Below are 21,428 nucleotides of genomic sequence, written 5' to 3'. Positions count from 1 at the left end.
AAGAAGCCATACCTTATGGTCTTTTGACTGACTGAGTCCTCTAGAGTCCCCTTTTATTAGCAATTGCCAGCCTTACCAATAAATTGAATGTACTTGGAACTTTGTGCCTCAGTTTACCTTAATTTCAATCATGATAACACAACATCAATTCTACTTATCAGCTTTTAGAAAGGGATATTTATTTCAAAACTATAGGAATAACAAAATTGTAAACATTTTCCCCCCCCAATACCTTGGGGACATACTCCTCTATACCATTTTGGTCTCTGGAGAAAGTGGGCTCAAAATTAGCTCAGTTTCTACATAGAGAGCACGAGTCCTATCAAGTTTATGTATAAATGCTGCATTACCACTAACACAGAATTCTTGTTTCAGCTGTCAAATGAGATTATCTGTAAAACCACTTAGCACAGTGCAGGCACACTCAATAAATAAATTCCTTTTCTGCCTCCCATCCCTGGTCTGGGTCCTGAAAATGACTCCAAAAGATCACCCCTAGGTCTCCATGGGATATCAATACTGAGTATCTTGCAAAATCCGGTTCTTAGGATGCTGGGACACTTGTCTTCCTTTCATTTAAAAATGAAAGAGCAAATGCCCAGACAGGAAACAAACTCAGACCTATTCACATAGGTTGTGCAGTATATAGAGCACTTGACCTAGAGTCAGGAAGACTCATCTTCTGTGAGTTCAAATCTGGCCTCAGACACTTACTAGCTGGGTGACCCTGGGTAAGTCACTTAACCCTGTTTGCCATAGTTCCTCAACTGTAAAATGAGCTGGAGAAGGAAGTGGTAAACCACTCTGGTATCTCTGCCAAGAAAACCCCAAATGAGGTCACAGAGAGTAGGACACAACTGAATGACTTAACAACAACACATCTGGGCGTCCACCAGTCCCTCTTATGGGAGAAAAGAGAGCAGAGCCCCAGGACAGAGCTGTGGGGGATACTCACAGTTAGTGGGTATGATGTGGGCAAAGATTCAGCAAGAGATTGATGAAGGAAGAGTCAGACAAGAAAGAGGAGATCTAAAGCAGATATGCAAACCCAGGGAAAAGAGGATATTAAGGAAAGGTGACCAACGGAAACACACAGTACCAGATATTTCGGAGAGGTCAAGAGAAGAGGCCGTTAAATTTGGCAAATAAAAGATTGTTAACTTTTGGAGAGAGCTGTTTTCAGTGGAATAATGGGATCAGAAGCCAGACTGCAAAGGCTTAGATGAGAGTGAGAGGAAGTGGAGGAGGTGATGCAGGTGCTTCCTTGAAGTCAGGGACTATACTGTCTTTGATTTCCACCTTTGAAGTCAGAGACCGTTGTTTGACTTTCATCTTTGTAGCACCATTACCTAGCCCAAGGTGTCTTTCACAGAGAATGGGATTTTTAAGGGTGTGTAGACAATTAGCTTCCATTTATATAACAACTTATAGGTTACAAAACCACTCTCTCCTTAACAACAATTCTGATAAAGTGGGATTATTTCTGAGTAGTAACTATTTACCCCATTTTATAGGTAATACAAAATACCCAGAGACTTTAATGACACTTGTCAAGTTAGTAAGCATTTATTAATGGAACATGGGGGCAGCGAGGTGGCGCAGTGAGTAGAGCACCGGCCCTGGAGTCAGGAGGACCTGAATTCAAATCTGCCCTCAGACACTTGACACACTTACCAGCTGTGTGACTTTGGGCAAGTCACTTAACCCCAATTGCCCTGCTTTCCTCCCCTCCAAAAAAAATTAAGACATGTATTAATGGAACATGTGTATCAAACACTGTGCCTGAAGTACTAGAGTTACAAAGAAGGGTAAAAGATACTCCTTGTCCTCACTGGTCACACCACTGATGGGATCTGTTACTAGAACCCAAATCTTCTTGGCTATTTCAATGTTTGTTCCATACATTACTAAAGTAGCTGCACCAGGTGGAGTTTGGGGGCATACCCCCTCTGGTCTTTATCTGGTGTTTAACTGTGTGGAAAGAGCACTGAACTTTTTTTAAAAAATTTTTTAACCTTTTTATTTAGAGTTTTGAGTTCCAAATTCTTTCCCTCTCTCCCTCCCTCTCTCCTTTCCCCCCTCCCTGAGACAGTAAGCAATCAAACATAGGTTATACATGTGCAATTATGTAAAACATTTCCATATTAGACATTTTGTACAAGAAGACTCAAATCAAAGAAAAAAATGAAAGAATGGAAGTGAAAAATAGCATGATTCAGTCTGTATTCAATGAATATCAGTTCTTTCTCTGGAGGTAGATAGCATGCTTCATCATTAGTCCTTTGGGATTGCCTTGGATCATTGTATTGTTGAGAATAGCTAAGTCATTCACAGTTCTTTGTTGAACAATGTTGCCGTTGCTTTGTACAATGTTCTCCTGGTTCTGCTCACTTCACTATATATCAGTTCATGTAAATCTTTTCAGGTTTTTCTGAAATCACCCTGCATGTCATTTTTTATAGCACAAGAATATTCCATTACAATCATATGCCACAGCTTGTTTAGTCATGCCTCAATTGATGGGCAGCCCTTTGATTTCCAGTTCTTAGCCACCACAAAAAGAGCTACTATAAATATTTTTGTACAAATAGGTTCTTTTCCCTTATACCAAGATAAAGTCAAAATGGGTACATGATTTAGATATAAAGATTGATACTGTAAGTAAACTAGGAGGGCAAGCAATAGTTTATCTGTCAGATCTATGGAGAATGGAAGAATTTATGACCAAACAAGAAATAGAAAACATTCTGAAATGCAAAATGGATGATTTTGATTACATTAAATTGAAAAGGTTTTGCACAAACAAAGGCAATACACCAAAATTAGAAGGGAAGCAGAAAGCTGGGAAACAATCTTTACGGCCTGTGTCTCTGATAAAGGCCTCATTTCTAAAATATATAGAGAACTGAGTCGAATTTATAAAAATACTAGTCGTTCCTCAATTGATAAATGGTCAAAGGATATGAACAGTCATTTTTGGAAATTAAAGCCATCTATAGTCATATAAAAATGCTCTAAATCACTATTGATTAGAGAAATGAAAGTCAAAACAACAACACATCACACCTATCAGATTGGCTAATGTGAAAAAACAGAAAAATGATAAAATGTTGGAGAAAATGTGGGAAAGTTGGGACACTAATGCATTGACAATGAAGCTGTTGAGCTGATCTAATCATTCTGGAGAGCAATTTGGAACTATGCCCAAAGGGCTATAAAATTGTGCATACCCTTTGACCCAGCAATATCACTTCTAGGGCTATATCCCAAAGAGATCATAAAAATGGGAAAAGGACCCACATGTACAAAAATATTTATAGTAGCTCTCTTTGTGGTGGCCAAGAACTGGAAATTGAGGGGATATCCATCAATTGGGAATGGCTGAACAAGTTGTGGCATATGACTGTAATGGAATACTATTGTGCTATAAGAAATGATAAGCAGGCAGACCCCAGAAAAACCTGGACTTATATGAACTGATGCTGAGTGAAATGAGCAGAACCAGGAGAACATTGTACACAGTAACAGCCACATTATGCTATGGCTGACTTTGATAGACTTAGCTCTTCTCAGCAATGCAAAGATCAAAGGCAACTCTAAAAGACTCATAATGGAACACGCTATCCAAATCCAGAGAAAGAACTTTGGAGTCTGAATGCAGATGGAAGCATACGATTTGCTTTCCTTTTCTTTTGTTGTTTTGTTTCTTTTTTCTCATGGTCCCTTCTGTTAGTTCTAATTCTTCTTTATGCCATGAGTGATGTGAAAATACATTTAATATGAATGTATAAGCAGAGCCTATATCAGATTGTGTGCCATCTTGGGGAGGGGGGAAGTGAAGGAGGGGAAAAATATAAACTCAAAATTTTATAAAAGTGAATGTTGAAAACTAAAAATTAATTAATTAATTATTAAAAAAACATGTCTTTGGGATATAGACCTAGCAGTGGTATTAAGAGCATTAGAACTTTTAAAGTCACAGGCCCAGTTGACAATAACTACATGTGAGACACTTTCCAAAGTTCCTCTTCTTTCCTCTCCTCTCCTTTTCTTTCCTTTCCTGCATCTCAGTTTCCTCATGTTAATGGAGGGGGGTTTGACTAAATAGCCTCTGAAATCCCTTTTCAGCTTTCTATTTCAATGATATTCCATGAACAAATACTCCAATGTTCCCAAATTTATCTGTTAGCCATTGCTAGAGTTTATGTGTTTCTGGGGTATGGTTAATACAGGGATATAGATCCTGGGATCATGCTTTTAAGAGGTGAAAGAGCCCTTTTATAAAGATCATCTAGTTGCCTTATTTGATAGATGAGAAAACTGAGGCACAGAGAGGTATGTATTTATTAAACACACAGGTTGAAATGCTGCAAATCCAGGATCTGAACCCAGTTCCTATTATCCTAGGTCATAATAATGGCTTTTTATATAGGGGGGTTTAGCATTGGCAAGACATACATTTATTTCGTTATTGTAGAATCCCCTCCACCATATGCACCAACTTGTATTGCTGTCTCCCTGCCTCTCTCTCTTAATATGATGAAGATTTCTTAGATACACATCAACAAAAACTATTTAGGTCAGGCATTAATATTTGATTTTTAATTTGATTTTAATTGTTTACTCTAGCAAGTAAATGTCCTTACAAGGCATTTATTTTCAAATATAATGGAATCCTTTTAAAAAGAATGAAATCTTGTCAGAGTACACAATTGTTAAATGTTTCACTGAAATAGGAAAAACTCCTTGTGTTTGCATGTTAGGAATATATCACAATTGGAGCCGCATTGATGGGAGTGTATTTGATCCTTATTAAGTTCAATCATGCCCCCGCCAAATAGCTAGCTATTTGGTGAAGACAGATAATAATGCCAGAGGGGTCTGTTCTTCTTCTGTGCAATCTAGATAGAATTAGATGTGTCTGCTAAAATATCAAAAGGCACTGGAGGGTCCACCCAAATAGATATTTGGCAAGAATTATTGAACTTAAAGATATTCACATAAGATTTCCATAAAAAATATATCCCTAATCATGCATGATGATGCTATAACAACTCACATTTTTCTTTAAGGTTCATTACAACAGACTTTCCTCACAATGGCCCTTGTAAGAAATAGTGTAAATATATTTATCTCCATTTTAATTCAAAAATTTTCCCATATGTTCAAACACATCCTATTTCCATGCAATCTTGTCCTAAGTTTTTTATATGTACATATATAGCTTGAAGATTTTGGAAAACTCTTATGCCATTATTTTGAATATATAACATCTCTGCTCCATCTGTGCCCAGTTTGTATGTATGGGGAGCTGGTTCTTTGGGAGGAATCCAGGTCCCTACTGGAAGCTGTAAAGAAAAGGAATGAACCAAGTCCTACTAAGAGAGGAGATGGGATGGTGTAATGTTAATGGAATAGGAAGATCTTCCACTTCCATTAATAGGCCTATGTGACCACATGTATTCAATCAGGGATGTCTTGCTGCTTTGAATTCCAGCCCAGCTGTAAAACATTCTGAGTCATGCAGAGCCCATTGGGGGAGGAACTTGCCTAAGGAGGAACTTGCTTAAGGGGAGGCTTGCTTGTAGGAAGGCTTTCACACATTTTGATACTAAGCTAATTAGGCAGAGTCAAGGGGGTTGTGATGCCTTCTGGCTCTGAACCTATTAGCTGAAAGTATGTGTGTATGTGTGTGTGTGTGTATGTGTATGTATATATGTATATATATGTATATACACACATATACATACATACACACACACATATACACACATGTATATTCTGAGGTGAGATTTTGCTTTGGGGCTTCACTCATGAGAAGGACCTTTTGATTCCCTGGACAGGACTCGGAGTAGCCATTTATTAAGAGCCCGCCGATGACTCAGATATTGGTGCTCTCCCGATTTGGTGGTCTATGTAGGTGGTTGCATTACTTTGTTCAGACAGTTGATACTGTGTCTGTTGAATCTCTGTGCTAATTTCTCTGCTTGTATTTTCTAATTATCTGTAAGATTGTTGATCCCTTTAAAAGCTGTCTTTCCTTTAGAAAAGCAGATCAAAGAACATGTGCTAGCAGCCCTCCTGTGTCCTGGTGTTATTGGTCTTACACCTCCACAGTAGCTGCAAGTAGCATTAATGCTACAGATGGTGGCAGGGTCCACAGGTCAGGTGGCAGTGATGATGATCAGACATTGATGGGATACTTCTGGGAGGCAAGGGACTTGAGTTGTAAAAGGCCAAAAAATAGCATAGATGTGACAAAAAAGGGAGATAAGGAAGAGAGGAACAAAAAAAGATAGCTTCAGCTCAAGAAAAGAATAGTACTGCCAAAGGGGAAGACCCTGAAAGAGTTTTTGTTGGAGTTGTGTCCAACTCTTTGTAACTTCATTTGGGGTTTTCTTGGCAAGGATATTGAAATTGTTTACCATGTACTTCTCCAGCTCATTTTACAGATGAGGAACTGGGGCAAACAGGGTTAAATGACTTGCCCAAGGTCACACAGCTACTAAGTGTCTGAGGCTGAATTCGAATTCAGGTCTTCCTGACTCTGGGGCTGGTGCTTTATCCACTGCCTCACTTAGCTGCCTCAAGTCTGAAAGAGGATAGTTTCCAAACATGAAATTTCTTCTCCTCCTTGCACCATCCTATCTTTTAGATTTAAAAAAAGACATGATTTTTAAAATTAAATATTTCAGGAATTATATTGCTGGAACAGATTAACTCTCTCTAAAAAGTTTTTTTTCCTTTAAAGAATTCAAGAGAGTTGAGTTGAGAGAAGCTTGGAAGTGCTGATGAACAAGAAAAGGAGCTTCTTCCTAGACTCCTCCAAGGACCTAGAGAGCTAGATGTGTCCTCAAAGGTTCTCTTCTCGCTCATGATGATCCCATTAAGGGTGAAGGCAATATTTTCATTCTCTGCTTACATGAAAAACAGTGGAGATAGGGAATCAAATAACTTTGGAAACAACCAAGAAAGTATGAGGGAATCATAGAACCCAAAATTTGGGGGAAGCTCAAAAATGTTTTTTAAAATTTAGTTTAATTTAACTTTTTTTGGTTACATTTTAAATTCCAAAATGTCTCTCTCCCTACCCTGCAAGTAGAGAAAGCCACCTTTGACACAGATATGTGTATGTATATGTGTGAGTGTGTGTATAAAACCATACTTTGCAGACTTCTATTTATCAGTTCTTCTCTGAAGGTGTAATAGCATCTTTTTTCATAGGTTCTTTGTAGTTGATCTGAATATTTATAATACTCAGAAAAACTTAGTTATCCACAGTTATTCTTCAAATAATATTGCTGTTACTAAATACAACATTCTCTTGGTTCTGCTCACTTCGCTCTTCATCAAAGTCTTTTTTCCATATTTTTCTAAATCAGCCTGCTCATCACTTCTTGCAGCATCATAATAACATACCACAACTTGTTTAGATGCACATCCCCTCAATTTCCAGTTCTTTATTACTATACATGGACTCTCTTGCTGAATAATTGTCTCCACTCAGTTTTTCTTCCCTGTTGACTTATTGATGCAACTCTTCTCTTATATTGACTGACCACCAAGTGCCACCTTAGATATTTGGTAGGTGCCTCTTGCCTTGATCTCCATTTTGCCCACGTGCTAGTCCTGTTGATTCTGGGCTTCCCCTTCAAAGAAACCCCTCTCTGATTCTCTATCTGTCTCTGGCTGTCTGTCTCTGTCTCTCTCTCTCTCTGTCTCTCCTTTTTCTCTCTCTCTGTCTTTCTCTTTCTCTCTCTCATCTCTCTCTGTCTCTGTCTCTTTCTCTGTCTCATCTCTGTTCTTCTGTTTCATTTGCTCCATTTCTACATTTGAAAATTCAAGATAGACACATATCCATTGATCTCGGTAAGGTCAAATAGAGAGAGCTGATATGTTCCCAGAGAGACTTCTCTATAATATAGTTTTTCCTTTAATATTATATCAAGGCTAATTATTCCTATCAAAAATATTTTAAAAGGATAGCCTAGTTTGGGGGAAAGGGAGAATTGTAGATTACCAATAAAATGATAGAGATTCGTCTGGTTTGAAGGAATATCTTTATTTAGTAATTTCATTTACAATTTCTCTTGAGAGCAAAGATTACAGTACTGTATATATGCGAGATCCCACCCACTTAGAAAACAGGGAGATGTGGCCCACCATCCCCCTTCATCCTGAATTATGTCTTCACTCAAAGCTGAAGATAGAGACCGAGGGGCAGATACTTAGTTGTCTCCTTTTTTCCTGCTTCTTATTCTTCTGTCTTTCAATGAACCCCTATACTCTTGCCTGAGGGTGACTTAAACACATTTCTTTCCCACATATGGCACTGGCTGAGGTCATAGTGCCAGCTACGATTGACTTAGTAATGCAACTCTGCCCTCCCTGGTGGGGGGGGTCTCAGGACCAGCCAGTTTCTTACCATATGTGTGGCTGAAGTCATAGATCCTGCTAGGATTGTCGTGGTAATGAAGCCCTCCCCTGTCAGCATAGGATCTAATCAAATTCAGTGATGCTACCTTCCCTATATTCCCTTCCAAGGGATCACTAAAATCTTGTAGTTCTCAGTGAGGATATTTTCAATGCTATTATTTCCTTTCCTAGGGTTTGGAGGGGCAGGTAGGTGGCACAGTGAGTAGAGCACCAGCCCTGGAGTTAGGAGGACCTGAGATCAAATCCAGCCTCAGACACTTGACACACTTACTAGCTGTGTGACCTTGGGCAAGTCACTTAACCCCAATTGCCCTGCCTTCCCCCCTGCAAAAAAATTAAAAAAAAAAAGAATAGAGTTTGGTGGAGGTAGAGACATGGATTGTTAGAATCCTGGGGCTTCTATTTTTCTAAACAAAAAGGGGCAGCCACTAAAGGCAAAAAAAATAATGCAGACACATGGATTAGTCATAAGACCAGGTCAAAGATTTAACGAGAGATGACCCTGCAATCAAGTAAAGATATATAAATGTCCCCTCCCCCATCCCCTTCCCTCCTTTATTGCCTTTCTTCTTTAACTGCAAAAAAAAAAAGAAATTATTTTCTTATTAATATGATAGGGGTTCAGATTCCTTAAGAATCTGGCCAATAGCAAGGATTCTTAAAATCTTGCCCACTCCAACCAGTGTTTTAATAAACCTTATCTCTGACAGGGAAAAAATATGATAGAAATTACCTAGTATGTTTTCAGTGACCCAAAGTTTCTACCTAAAACAAAAGTTCATCTTTTAAATATCAAATGTTTCTAGGGATATTATATGCTCTAGAATAGATCATGGAATACCATAGCCTTTGAAGAATTAATGTTGAAGGTCGTCCAAAGGGCAATGGAGAATACATGGTGGGGATAATTAGGTTATAACATTTTGCCAACAAAGATTACAAAGAAGTAGCATTAAAGATATCATCAAAGAGATGAGCCTGTTATATAGCAAAAGTGATGAATAATGTGATGAATGATAAATCCACAGCATGTTTGATAGATCTCCTGGGTATGGGAAGACATGAAACAGAACTGCACAGGAACAAAAGTCATTAATGAGTTGAAACTGGCACCATCACAGGGAGCACCCATATTGACATGGGATCATAGATCCACTGACATATTAAAGTAATATTATTAGACTGAGTGAACAAAAAAGGTATATTCTCTACGGTCTGTTTAATAAGGCAGGAAAGTATATGATTTTAAAAGTATTTTATTACCATAAAATTTTTTAAGTAAAAAAGAGGCTCTGACATTTAAAGTGTTAAGTTTCTAGAACATTCACTTAGATGGAAACACTCATTCATTAAGACATGATAGCTATATTCAAATATATGAATGACTGTTATAAAGTATTCTGTTTGGTATTAGTGGACAAAAGAAGGGTGAGGGGAAGTTGTCAGGGGAGATTTTTAGTTAGATGTAAGGAAAAATTTCCTAACCAATGAGAACTGTCCAAAAGTGAAATGGGATGTCTCAGAGGCGGTGGGAGTATCTGACAGATGCTTCATCGTAGACTGGAAGTCTTTAGAACATTTTTATCAAATATTGTAAGAGGGGATCCTTCTTCAGGTATAGATTGGCTAAAGTTTTTTCTAACTGAAATTCTCTGATTCCTTTTCTGAACTTCAGTTTTCTCCTTTATAACATGGAGATAATGCTTTGTAGGGTTATTGTGGGGGAAAACTCTTCATAGATGTCAAAGTGCTGTGCAATTGTGGGTTATTACTGGACTTTATTTAGTCAAAAAGATTTGCTGTTCTGTAATCAGGAACACCCTATAAATGGAGTAAAATTTGGAAAGTAGGAAGATATAATTACATAAGAAAAACTGATGGTATTCAAAATGGATTCAGACTGTTGTGCTTTTAGAGTTGTGTCTGATTTTATTCTTGCTCTCTTGTGCTGTGTGATTATGAAGAGATTTGAAGAAGGAAATGTTCCAATTCTCTTGAAATCATGTCCTGTAGGTTATAAAACTGCATGTCCTGTGACCCAGCAATGCTACCATTAGGTCTGCTTCCCAAGGTAATCAAAGAAAACAGAAAATGACCTGTATGCACAAAAATATTAACATTTCTTTTTGTGGCAGCAAAGAATTGGAAATTGCGGGGATCTCCATCAACTGGGGAATGGCTGAACAAGCTGCAGTACATGATTGTGATGGAATATTATTGTATTATAAGAAATAATAGGGGCAACTAGGTGGCGCAGTGAGTAGAGCACCAGCCCTGGAGTCAGCAGTACCTAGGTTCAAATCCGGCCTCAGACACTTGACACACTTACCAGCTGTGTGACCTTGGGCAAGTCACTTAACCCCAATTGCCCTGACTTCCCCTCTGCAAAAAAAAAAAAGAAAGAATAAGAAATAATAAGCAGTATTCTTTCAGAAAAATCTGGGAAGTCTTATATGAACTGATGCAAAGTGAAATGAGCAGAACCAGAACAGTGTACACAAGAACAGCAATATTGTTTGAAGAATAACTGTGAATGACTTAGCTATTTCCAGCAATACAATGATTCAAGACAATTTTCAAAGGACTTATAATGAAAATGCTGTTCACTTTCAGAGAAAGAACTGAATATAGATCGATGCATACTTTTTAAACTTTATTATTATTATTATTTGGTCTGCAATTTCTTTTGAACATGGCTGACATGGAAATGTTTTGCATGACGGCATATGTATAATCTATATCAAATTGTTTGCTTTCTTAAGGAAGGGGAGGGGAGGAAGGAAGGGAGAGAATATGGAACTCAAAATTTTTTTAAAATGAATGTTAAAAATTTTTGTTTACATGTAATTGAGAAAAATAAAATTAAAAATTAAATGTAAAAAATGTTAATCATTATGTATTTTTAAAAATCACACTCTGTAGTTAATTACTCCATTTAATTGTAAAACAAACCTTGAATATAGCAGGCTAATGATAGATTACCTTGCCATTTCTATATTTTACACAATCTTATTTCACCCCAGCATCAACAGTCACTGCCTCAGTCTATATCTTCTTTATTACTCTGCTGACTCTTAGTGTGGGTCATTTTGCGCCTGAGTGCTTTGTCTTTTTTTTCAGTGTTTTCAGGACTAAGCTACTTGATAATCTCTCCTATATGAAGGAGAGGTGTAGTGGTTAGAGACCTGACTTCAGAACCAAGAAGACCAAGGTTCAAGTTTTGTACTGGCTTCTGCTTGGGGTAGCACTTCCTCTACACTACTCTCCCAACTCCAGTTTGTTCTAGAAAAAGGGTCTCCTCTTTCACAACATGAGTATTGTGGAAGGGTTATACATAATGATACACATGTGGCCTATGTTGAATTGCTTGACTTCTTAGGGAGGGTGGGGGGGGGAAGGGAAGAGGGGAGAGAATTTGGAACTCAAAGTTTTAAAAACAGATGTTCAAAAACAAAAAAAAAAGTTTTTGCATGCAACTAGAAAATAAGATACACAGGCAATGGGGTGTAGAAATTTATCTTGCCCTACAAGAAAGGAAGGGAAAAGGGGATGGGAGGGGAATGGGGTGATGGAGGGGAGGGCTGACTGGGGAACAGGGCAACCAGAATGTACGCCATCTTGGAGTGGGGGGGAGGGTAGAAATGGGGAGAAAATTTGTAATTAAAACTCTTGTGAAAATCAATGCTGAAAACTAAAAATGTTAAATAAATAAATTTTAAAAAAAAAGAAAAGAAAAAGGGTCTCCACAGTGAGCCTGACAGTAAACTGCTCTCTTCAGAGTTCTAGAATAATAATATCACTTATAATGATAATTGCTAGCATTTATAAAGAGTTTTAAGGTTTGTAATGCAATTTTTCATGTGTTACCCTGACAACAGTCCTGCGAATAGATCCTATCATCATCCCCACTTTACAGATGAGGAAACTGAGCCATATGGCTGTTAAGTGACTTGCCCAGTTTAATAAGCATGTAAGGCAGGATCTGAACTCAGGTGTTCTTGACTCCAACTCTAGCACTTTATCTACTTTGCAACCTAGAACAAAATGAATGGCCTCCATAAGCTACAGCAGAAGGAATTTATTCTTGATAGTAAAACATTTTGGGCTCCTTTCAGATGTTGTAAGCATTCCCTTTGAGGCTCTTTTCTCTTCCTTCCTTGTTGTCTGGATTCCATGATATTGCCTACATCACTCAAAAATGATCATTTTTCTTTCTAAGCAGTTTTAGGTGGGTTCATTTTTTTTTAAAATGTGTAAACCATATATGGTTTTTATGCTATGTAATTATAGAGATTATGTAGCGTAACAGATGTCTTCAGAGAAATTTGCAAAAAGAAAACAAAGATGGACGTAGCAAAATCAAGGATTAATCAATGGTCAGCCCATTGGTAACCACTGCAGTGTCAAGAAAATTACAGGTCTTAAGGCCTCCAGCATATTAGGCACCCTAACCCCACCTCCAGGACTGATGTACAGGACTGATGGATAAGTGTTGTAATAGGGTGGGCAGTAATTGTGATTTGCATTATTAGAGGGAGTTTTCCTATAACACTGCAAACTGGGACCATACATTCAAAAAAGTATTAAAACAAAATAAAGAGGTACTTTTTGGCTTTCTTTTGGATGTTTTTATTTTTTCCACCAGTATGGGTGTTGCCAACTTCCTCCAGGGGAAGTGTAAATCAGGGGTGTTGATCTATAACAGACACCCTGCTGGCCACATATTGACTTAGAAAACCACAAATTAGCATTATCTATGTTGTATTGTGCTTTTATTTTTAAAAATGTTTCCCAATTACATTGTAATCTAGTTAAGTGCACTCAGGAGTCTTGCTGCCCACAGGGGCATAAAGTATTCAGAACTGCCTTGAAGGTAGGAAGATCTGGGTTCCTCTTGGCAACTGTGTCTATCATCCTAGCAAGCCACTTAACCTCCCAAGGTTGACCTCTACTTGTGGGAGGAGTTTCCTCAATGCAGGACTTTATGCCCATTTTTCCAACTTGTGTTCATAGGTCCAGTTTGCCTCCCTCTGACTATTATACACAGATATGGGCAAATTACAGTCTGCTAACCAAATCCAGTCAGTCATCTCTTTTTGTAGGGCCATGAATTAAGAATGAGTTTTACTTTTTTTTAAACATGAAAGCATCTATTTTGATTTTTAACAGAGGCAAGGGAGGTGCAACTTGGGTTATCATGTAGTAGCAAGTGCTGGGATACCCTTGTTTTAAAATTTTTAAATAAAGTTTTATTGTATTTGAAAATATAAAATTCATTCTTAGCTCCACTAGATTTGACTGCTGTTGCAGGGGTCAGTAAACTTCAGTAGGGGAAGGGATTCTCCACCATCCGTCTCCTGGGGGCCCCTGTCTATGCTCCAGGCAAGCATATACACATAACGGTAACATCATTACCCAAATTCCTCCCCTGAAGCCTCACTGTGGTATAGGGGTTCTCCAAGGCTCTGCCAATGGTAGCTGGGTGGTGTAGTAGATAAGAGCACTGGGCCTGGAGTCAGGAAGACCTGAGTTCAAATCCTTCCTTAGACACTTTCCAGCTGTGTTACCTCTAATTTGCCTCAACTGGAAAAAACTGGAAAGTGGGGATAACAACAGCACTTACTTTACAGGATTGTTGTAAGGATCAAATGGGATAATATTTGTAAAGTGCTTAGCACACAGTAAGCGTTATATAAATGCTTTCCAGTGGAGCACAAGGTCAAGCCAGTCACCTGCCTCATTGAAAAGGCTTCGAGTACAGTACCTGTGATAGAAATAACACCCATTTGTGACCAATGGTTGATCTTATAGATTAAACTCAGAGTGACCAATCCCCAGAGGACTTGCCTGATTCTTGTGGTTAATGTTGTCGGCCACAGAAACTCATTAAGCCTGTCTTCTGACAGCTATGAAGGCACAGAAGGGTGGTGATCTCTGAAGAGGTGCAAGGTCACCCAACTGTTGGGGTGCAAATTGCATATGTGTCATTTTGTCATCTCGAAAGAATTTGCTTAGTTTGTCTCCAAATCAAGTAAAGGCCTTTATTCCAAATGGCACACCAAGAAGACACCTCCTTAAGGGAGATAGCATCCCAGCCAGGATAAGCTAGGGATTTTATGGAAGAAAACCTACGGTGGGCAGATGAGGTAATCAGGGACACATAGACAAGGGGGTGGTAGGTCAGAGTCTTGCACATATCTAGGCACATCACGATTCCATCATTCAGCTCAACTGCCCACGGCAGAGGGGCCCCTGTTAGTTTTGATATTTCATTGACCAGCCTATTTGAATCTCATTATCTCACTGACCAGTTCATGTACCTAGGGCAGAAAGGCACCTGTTTTTCTCATCAATCTCTGTCAGTGAAACTTAAGGCCTTTTCGTGGTGTATGGGGATCATCTATGGGGAAGGATCCTGGATTTGGAGACTGAAGACCTGGGTTCAGATCTCCTTACTAGCTGTGTGGTAAGTCACTTAAATCTTCCCAAATTTCTAAATTTTCTAGTCTATATTATTATTACAATAAATGAAGGAAGGGTTTTTAGTAGGGTATTAATGGTAAGTGTTTTCTGGTCTCTTCTAGCTCTAGATTCTATAGTAAGTTAATGAAAATAATAATTCATGTTATTAATAATAGAATCTTCCACTTTTATAGCATTTTTAAAGTTTCCCAGAGTCCTTTCATCACAACCACAGAATCATATGCTTAGAGCTGGAAAGGAATCTTCAAAATTACCTAACCCAACCCCCACTCTGTTAATTTTACAAAGGAGGAAATTAAGATCCAGGGAAGCTAAATGACTTAGTGCTCAAGATCAAAGTCACATAATTTAAGTGGAAGAACAAAGATCTGAACCCAATTCCTCTGATATAAAAACCAGTGTTCTTCTTTCCACTACAAATCAAGGTATCAGTCACCAGAGTGGAAAAGACAACCAGGCTTCAAGTATGATGACAAGGAGGAAGAAATGAGTTCACAATGGTCCTAAATGAGTCCACCCTCAGGATTCTTTTCATTCCTCCTAACTGGATTCAATGAAGCTCATATTCCATTTGCCGCCCCCTGCCCCCCACCTTCCTCCACCATTCAGCAACAAGAGTGGGAGCTATCAGCTTTCTATAGAAGGGTAGATTCTCATAGGCACATCTGATTGGTTTCTCGTCTCTGATATCACAGGCAGGAAGCTAGTAGTGAGGGTGGGTTGAGTAATTATGAGGCATTATGAGCATGAAAGATTTCAGTAGAAATCTTTTCAGAAAAGGCATAGGATATGGGAGGGCAGGTGCCAGGCGGGAGGAGCATACCTGGAACAGAAGCATCCTCTCCAACATGAACTGTGGATCTCAAAGTCCACCTCCACCAAATCTAGACTTTTTGGGGGGGATAGCACAGAGGACTATGTGTACCTTCCCAAGAATTTTCTAGGAAAATGGAACAGTGGAGTTCTCACTGTTTCATACATCCTGTCTCTGAGTACTTTTTGAAAATACCCAGGAGTACTAGAAGCCAGAAGCACTTGCAGCCAAGAACCACAAATTGAGCCACTGGCTCCAATCAATGATTCTCTCTGTCTTGCATCAAGTTTACGCTCCGTCTTAGCAAAGAGAAATGTAGCATCAGAGAATTTTTTCTCTGTAGCTGAGGAATAGGCTTGGGGTGGGGGTGGTGGGCATGGGAAGTAAAGGAAGTCTAATTCAATCTGTTCATTTAATGATTGTTGTCAATTATTCATCATTGGTAATACAAAAACCACGAGGGTTGTGGCTTTCATGGTGCTTAGAGGCTCAAGAACAAAGAACAACACTGGAATGTGAAGTGGTGAAACTTGTTTATGAGTTTCTCTGCCTCTACTGAACATCTTCCTGGGCATAACATTAATCTAAAGCTGCAAAATGCAAAAAAGTCCCACATAATAGTCTCCCTTGTGTAACTTTAAAATCTAATATAAGAATAAACCATGGAGAAATATTAATGAATTAAATTATAACTAATTTAATCTATGATGAATAAATAATTATATTAATAAACAGGGACAAACCAAGACTATCCTTGTGTCAAAGGGAAACTGGAGAAAGAAAAAACATGTCCAATGTACTCTGACATCCATTGCATTTATTAATAAAATAATCTATGCTAGTGCAAGCAAAGGGAATATATAGACACTGGAAGGAGGTAGGGGTAAGACTACTGACACTGAGAATTAATCAATCAATCAATTAACATTTATCAAGTACTTACTGTGTTTTAGACACTGCTGAGAATGGAGCAGAAAAAACACTAGCCTAGGAGTTAGGAATCTTGGGATCTAGTTGTTTGGCTCTGCTGATAACTAGCTGTGTGATGCTGGTCAAGTCATTTAACTTTCTTTATGGACCCTGTTGAATATAGTCATCAGATGGAGCTACCTGACCCTCACACTATGGTTAGTGCAGGTTCAAACCAGTTGGAGCCAGTCTGGTGATATCTATGGAAATTCCCTGTTGCTACACCTGGAGCCTCCTGTTATGACCCAAGTTGGACTTTTGGTTGTTAGGCAAAACAACTTATGTAACAGATTCACCAAGCTGGGCCTCCTGAGAGATTCCCTCCCTGTTGAAGTATATTTAAACCCTGCCCCTTCTGCCGCTCCTAAGCCCTCCAGCACTTTGGTGCTGCATGGTGTCTACAATTGCAATTCCTTTTCCTTGATTAGACTCTCTTGTTGTTGCTCCTTTGGAAGTCCTCTTCGCTTCAGATTGACATTTCTGGTGTCATAAATGGTATTTGAAGACTCCTGCCTGTCCAGCCACCATTTTAGGCCTTAGATGTGCAATACCAGCACGGACTCAGCAGTTCAGCCTGGATAAGTGATCTCTCGAATCTCTGAACTCCCTCTCTTTCGGATAGGTTCCTGGTTCACTGAGAGTTTGTTAAAAGATCTATGGATGCTTTTGGGGTCCACTCTGACAAGTCCCTTTAAGGGTACATGTTCTCAAAGTGTGGAACATGTACTTGCTGGATAATTGGCAACATTTAATGAGAGGGGACTGGAGACAGTGAAGTGAAGGGCGTGAGGGGTGAGAGTAAGGCATGGGAGGATGAACATGGAAGTGTGAGTGGCTGCTTCTTTCTCAGTGCTGTTTCTTTGGGTGTCTCACCAGGTTTGTGCAGCTTGGTATATGTGTGTGTGTGTGTGTGTGTGTGTGTGTATGTGTGTGTGTGTGTGTGCGTGTGCGAGTGTGTGTGTGTACACATGTTTCCCCTCACCTACCTCTTTCCTTCTCATCCCTGGGGCAATGCTGAGCCCCCATTGAGGACCTGCCAAGTCTAAGAAGACCCATTCCATCTCCCACAACTGCCTGGGGCTGCTGCTTCCCACCAATGGGCTGAAAGGGATTGGTTTGAAGAAAAATGCATGAAAGTCTTACATCATGACAACTGTTAGGTAAAGGACAGAAGGAAAAGTCACAGAAGTTTAAGATGATAATTTATCACAAGGGGAAGAGGAGGAATTTGGAAAGACTATTGTTAACTGTTTACAGCAGGAGAGGGTTATGGAAAATTCTGTCATATATGGTTAGTGGAACCATTGGATTTCTTACTTCTATCTACTTCCCTATGTTACATGAAAATGATTTATGGTTTTCTAACATTAAGGAAATGGAGTGAGAAATATCATTCAGAACAAGGTATGGATTATATTACTCTTATTACAAACAAATGCTATAGGCTCCAACTATCAGGAAAGGTTTCCATGGATTGATACATGATAATAAAACTGAGTCAATGAGAACGATTAACATCCTTGAATGAATGAATATTTACCAAGAGGTTTTTCTCAGCATTTTATATAAAGTTCCACCAATACAGATATATTTAGAGTCTGTTTATTTTTATATTTACACTTTATTTGGACCCCAAGCAATGAATGTCACAGTGCTTTATGTAACTAGCTGGTTTCTGCAGAGGTTCCCAAAGTGGGTAATACCACCCCCTGGGGGGCACTGGGACAATCCAGGGGAACAGTAGTAGCCTTAAGTGTAATTATGGGGCATTGAATAAAAATAAGGAGGAGGTGGAAGCATAAAGAAAGAAGAGAAGAAAATTTTGAAAAATCATTTGAATATGTTTCATCTATTGTGTAACAGAGTTAAAGTCATAGTGATTACATTATTTTCCAAATAAACACACAAAATGCATGTTACAACTGATTGGTGGTCAAGTTCACTGACAGGTCTTAACAAACAAGTGTTGGCAGGTGAATGTGTCATGCATTGTAGGGAAGTCCAGCATGTATTGGCAGGAATATGTGCATGCAATGACTTGTTTGCAATATGCTACTATATGGTTACATGAAACAATATCATGTCATCAAAATTTCAATGCAGGAAAACCCCACAAATTTACAGTAAATTATTAAATTTAATATGTGTCAATTTTTAAAAATATATTTTTGAAATATATATATGTATATATATATTTGAAAATATATTTTTGAAATGATGCAAATTTCAAATTTTGAGGGTTAAAGTAGATTTCCAGGGGGGCACTGAGTAATTTTTTTTGAAAAGAGGTAGGTAGGCCAAATAAGTTTGGGAACGTCTGCCTTAGTGGAGCATGGTTGTCAGGGATGTTAGCAGTTTTTTGGTATGTTATTAAATAGAACAGCCACCACAAGAGTAGAGTTCACTATTTCTTTGAGAGAGAACTGGATGCTGCCATTCTTTGTAAGTCAGATAGCAGCAATTACATATCTACTCAGAACACACTTGTTGATTGGTTGGTTGTTGTCCTTCACTCTTGAAGGGAACCAAAATGACATCCCTATGCTTGAGTAAAGATTCAATGTGTCTGACTGTGACTGGTCAGGCCAATAAGAGCTTGGAATGCTCTATGACAGGTTGTGCACAAACAGGCCATGTGAACATTTGGTGTGAATATTCCAAACTTGCACATCCTGCATTTCCTTTGAGCTGTTTCAATTCTGCTTTGCTCATAGAGCACAGCACCTTCTCTGATGCAGGAACGCCATGCTGAGCAGTCCTGTGCCAATATCTCCCACGTCACACAATCAATTCCAAAGTTCTTGAGAGAGACCTTGATAGTGTCCTTGTGTTCCTTCTTCTGACCACCATGTAAACGCTTGCCCTGTGTGAGTTCTCCATAAAACAGTCTTTTTGGCAAGTGCATTTGAACAATGCGGCCAGCCCATTGGAGTTGTGCTCTCTGAAGCAGAGTTTGAATGCTTGGCAGTTTAGTTCAAGTAATAGTGTCTGGCACCTTATCTTGCCAGGTGATCTTCAGAATCTTCCTAAGACAATGGAAGAGATTCAGTTTCCTGGCATGGTGCTGGTAGACTGTCCAGGTTTCACAGGCATCTAACAATGAGGTCAACACAGTGGCTCTATGGACCTTCAGTTTGATAGTCAGTCTCATACCTCTTCTCTCCCATACTTTCCTTTGGAGCCTCCCAAACACTGAGCTAGCTCTGGTAATGCATGCTTCAGCCTCATTATCAATGTGTACATCCCTGGAAAGTACACTACCAAGGTAAATGAACTTATCCACAGCATTCGAAACTTCTCCATTTGCTGTAAACTGATGGTTCCATGTATGGATGGTGTGGTGGTGGCTGATGGAGCACCTGTGTTTTCTTGGTGTTAATTGTTGGGCCAAAATTATGCTTCCATTCTTTGCGAGTCAGATAGTAGCAATTATCTATTTAGTCTGAGTAGACCACATTTGTAATCTCTTTGTGAAAGTCTGACTCTTTGCAGTGTTCTGACATGGCGATTTAATCGATTTATGATGCTGATGCAAGCATTAGTTTTTATATTCATACTGTCTGAACATGTTTCCTACAACAAAGGTTACATAGCCATATGCTATATAGGTGGCAAGTTTATTCTTGGTCTATATTCTTCAGTTCTTTAATTGCATGATCTTTGTGTCATTGCTTATAAGTTTTAACCTCTCAGTGTTAATAGCAAGAAAATTTCAGAAAATCTGAAAACTGGAGGCTTCCTTAATGGGCCTGGGAACTTTCGTTTCACTTAGCCCAATGCTATGTTTGACAGTTTTTCTCAATAGCTTTATTAAGCAATTTCTTAAAATCAGATGGACACATATTTAAATTTCTGTAGGCAAAATTTGAGTTTGGAGCAACAGGGGATTTTGTTGCAAATTTGTATCTATGTGAAGAAGCTTTTAGTCTCCTACCCTTTAATACACTTGAAAAAGTGTCACAAACTTTACTCTTTTTTGCGCATACATGTTTGTTGTTTCCATTATGGTGATAGTGGCTGTTGCTGCTCTTTGGAACTCATTGATTCTACTAATGCGCAGTCCATGGATAATAAGGGAAAATGCACAGTTGTACTGAAGCCCGGAACAGCCTACAACTTGACGCACTCTATTATATAATATATGACATAATATACAAATTATATAATATATAAATTAATATCACATATAATGCATTGTATATAATTATTGTATATCATATAACATAAATATTATATATAATATACACTATATATTGGGTCTTTGGCATCTGGTACCACAAGAATGGAGTATCTTTGAACATCACTTATGTGTGTGTTTGCATCATTTGACTTATGCAGCAGTAACATTTGGGAGTTTGCTTTTAAAATTGGTACATCTCTACACACCAACGAGGAGGAAAATGAGGAGGTATTCAATGCCAATATTAATACTCATCTATCTTTGCTTTGGCAATTCCTGGCATTCTGGCCAGGAATGATGGCGGAGCTACCAGAGTTAAGAGAATTCTATAACCCAGACATAGTGGAGCTGATTAACCAGATTAAGTCAAATACTCCCTGTATTTGCTGGAAGCATGCAGCTGTTAACCAGTCAAACTGTACAGGGAGTACCTTTACCAATCACCCATGCCATGAAGATAAGGGACTGAGAGTGGAAACAAAAGAGCTTTATCAAATATATACAAAGAGATTACCTAAAGAAATCAACAAACTGGGTTCACAGTAA

At 38.7% G+C, this 21,428-nt stretch overlaps 1 pseudogene; it reads left to right on the top strand.

Annotated features, from left to right (window-relative positions):
* Window positions 1–17,990: 17,990 nt before the first annotated feature.
* Window positions 17,991–21,428, top strand: LOC118837233 (annotated as a pseudogene).

The sequence above is a fragment of the Trichosurus vulpecula genome, chromosome 2 (assembly GCF_011100635.1).
Source record: "Trichosurus vulpecula isolate mTriVul1 chromosome 2, mTriVul1.pri, whole genome shotgun sequence".
NCBI lineage: Eukaryota > Metazoa > Chordata > Mammalia > Diprotodontia > Phalangeridae > Trichosurus > Trichosurus vulpecula.
Note: the sequence above shows the minus strand (reverse complement) of the source record. Positions and strands in the feature narration are given on the sequence as shown.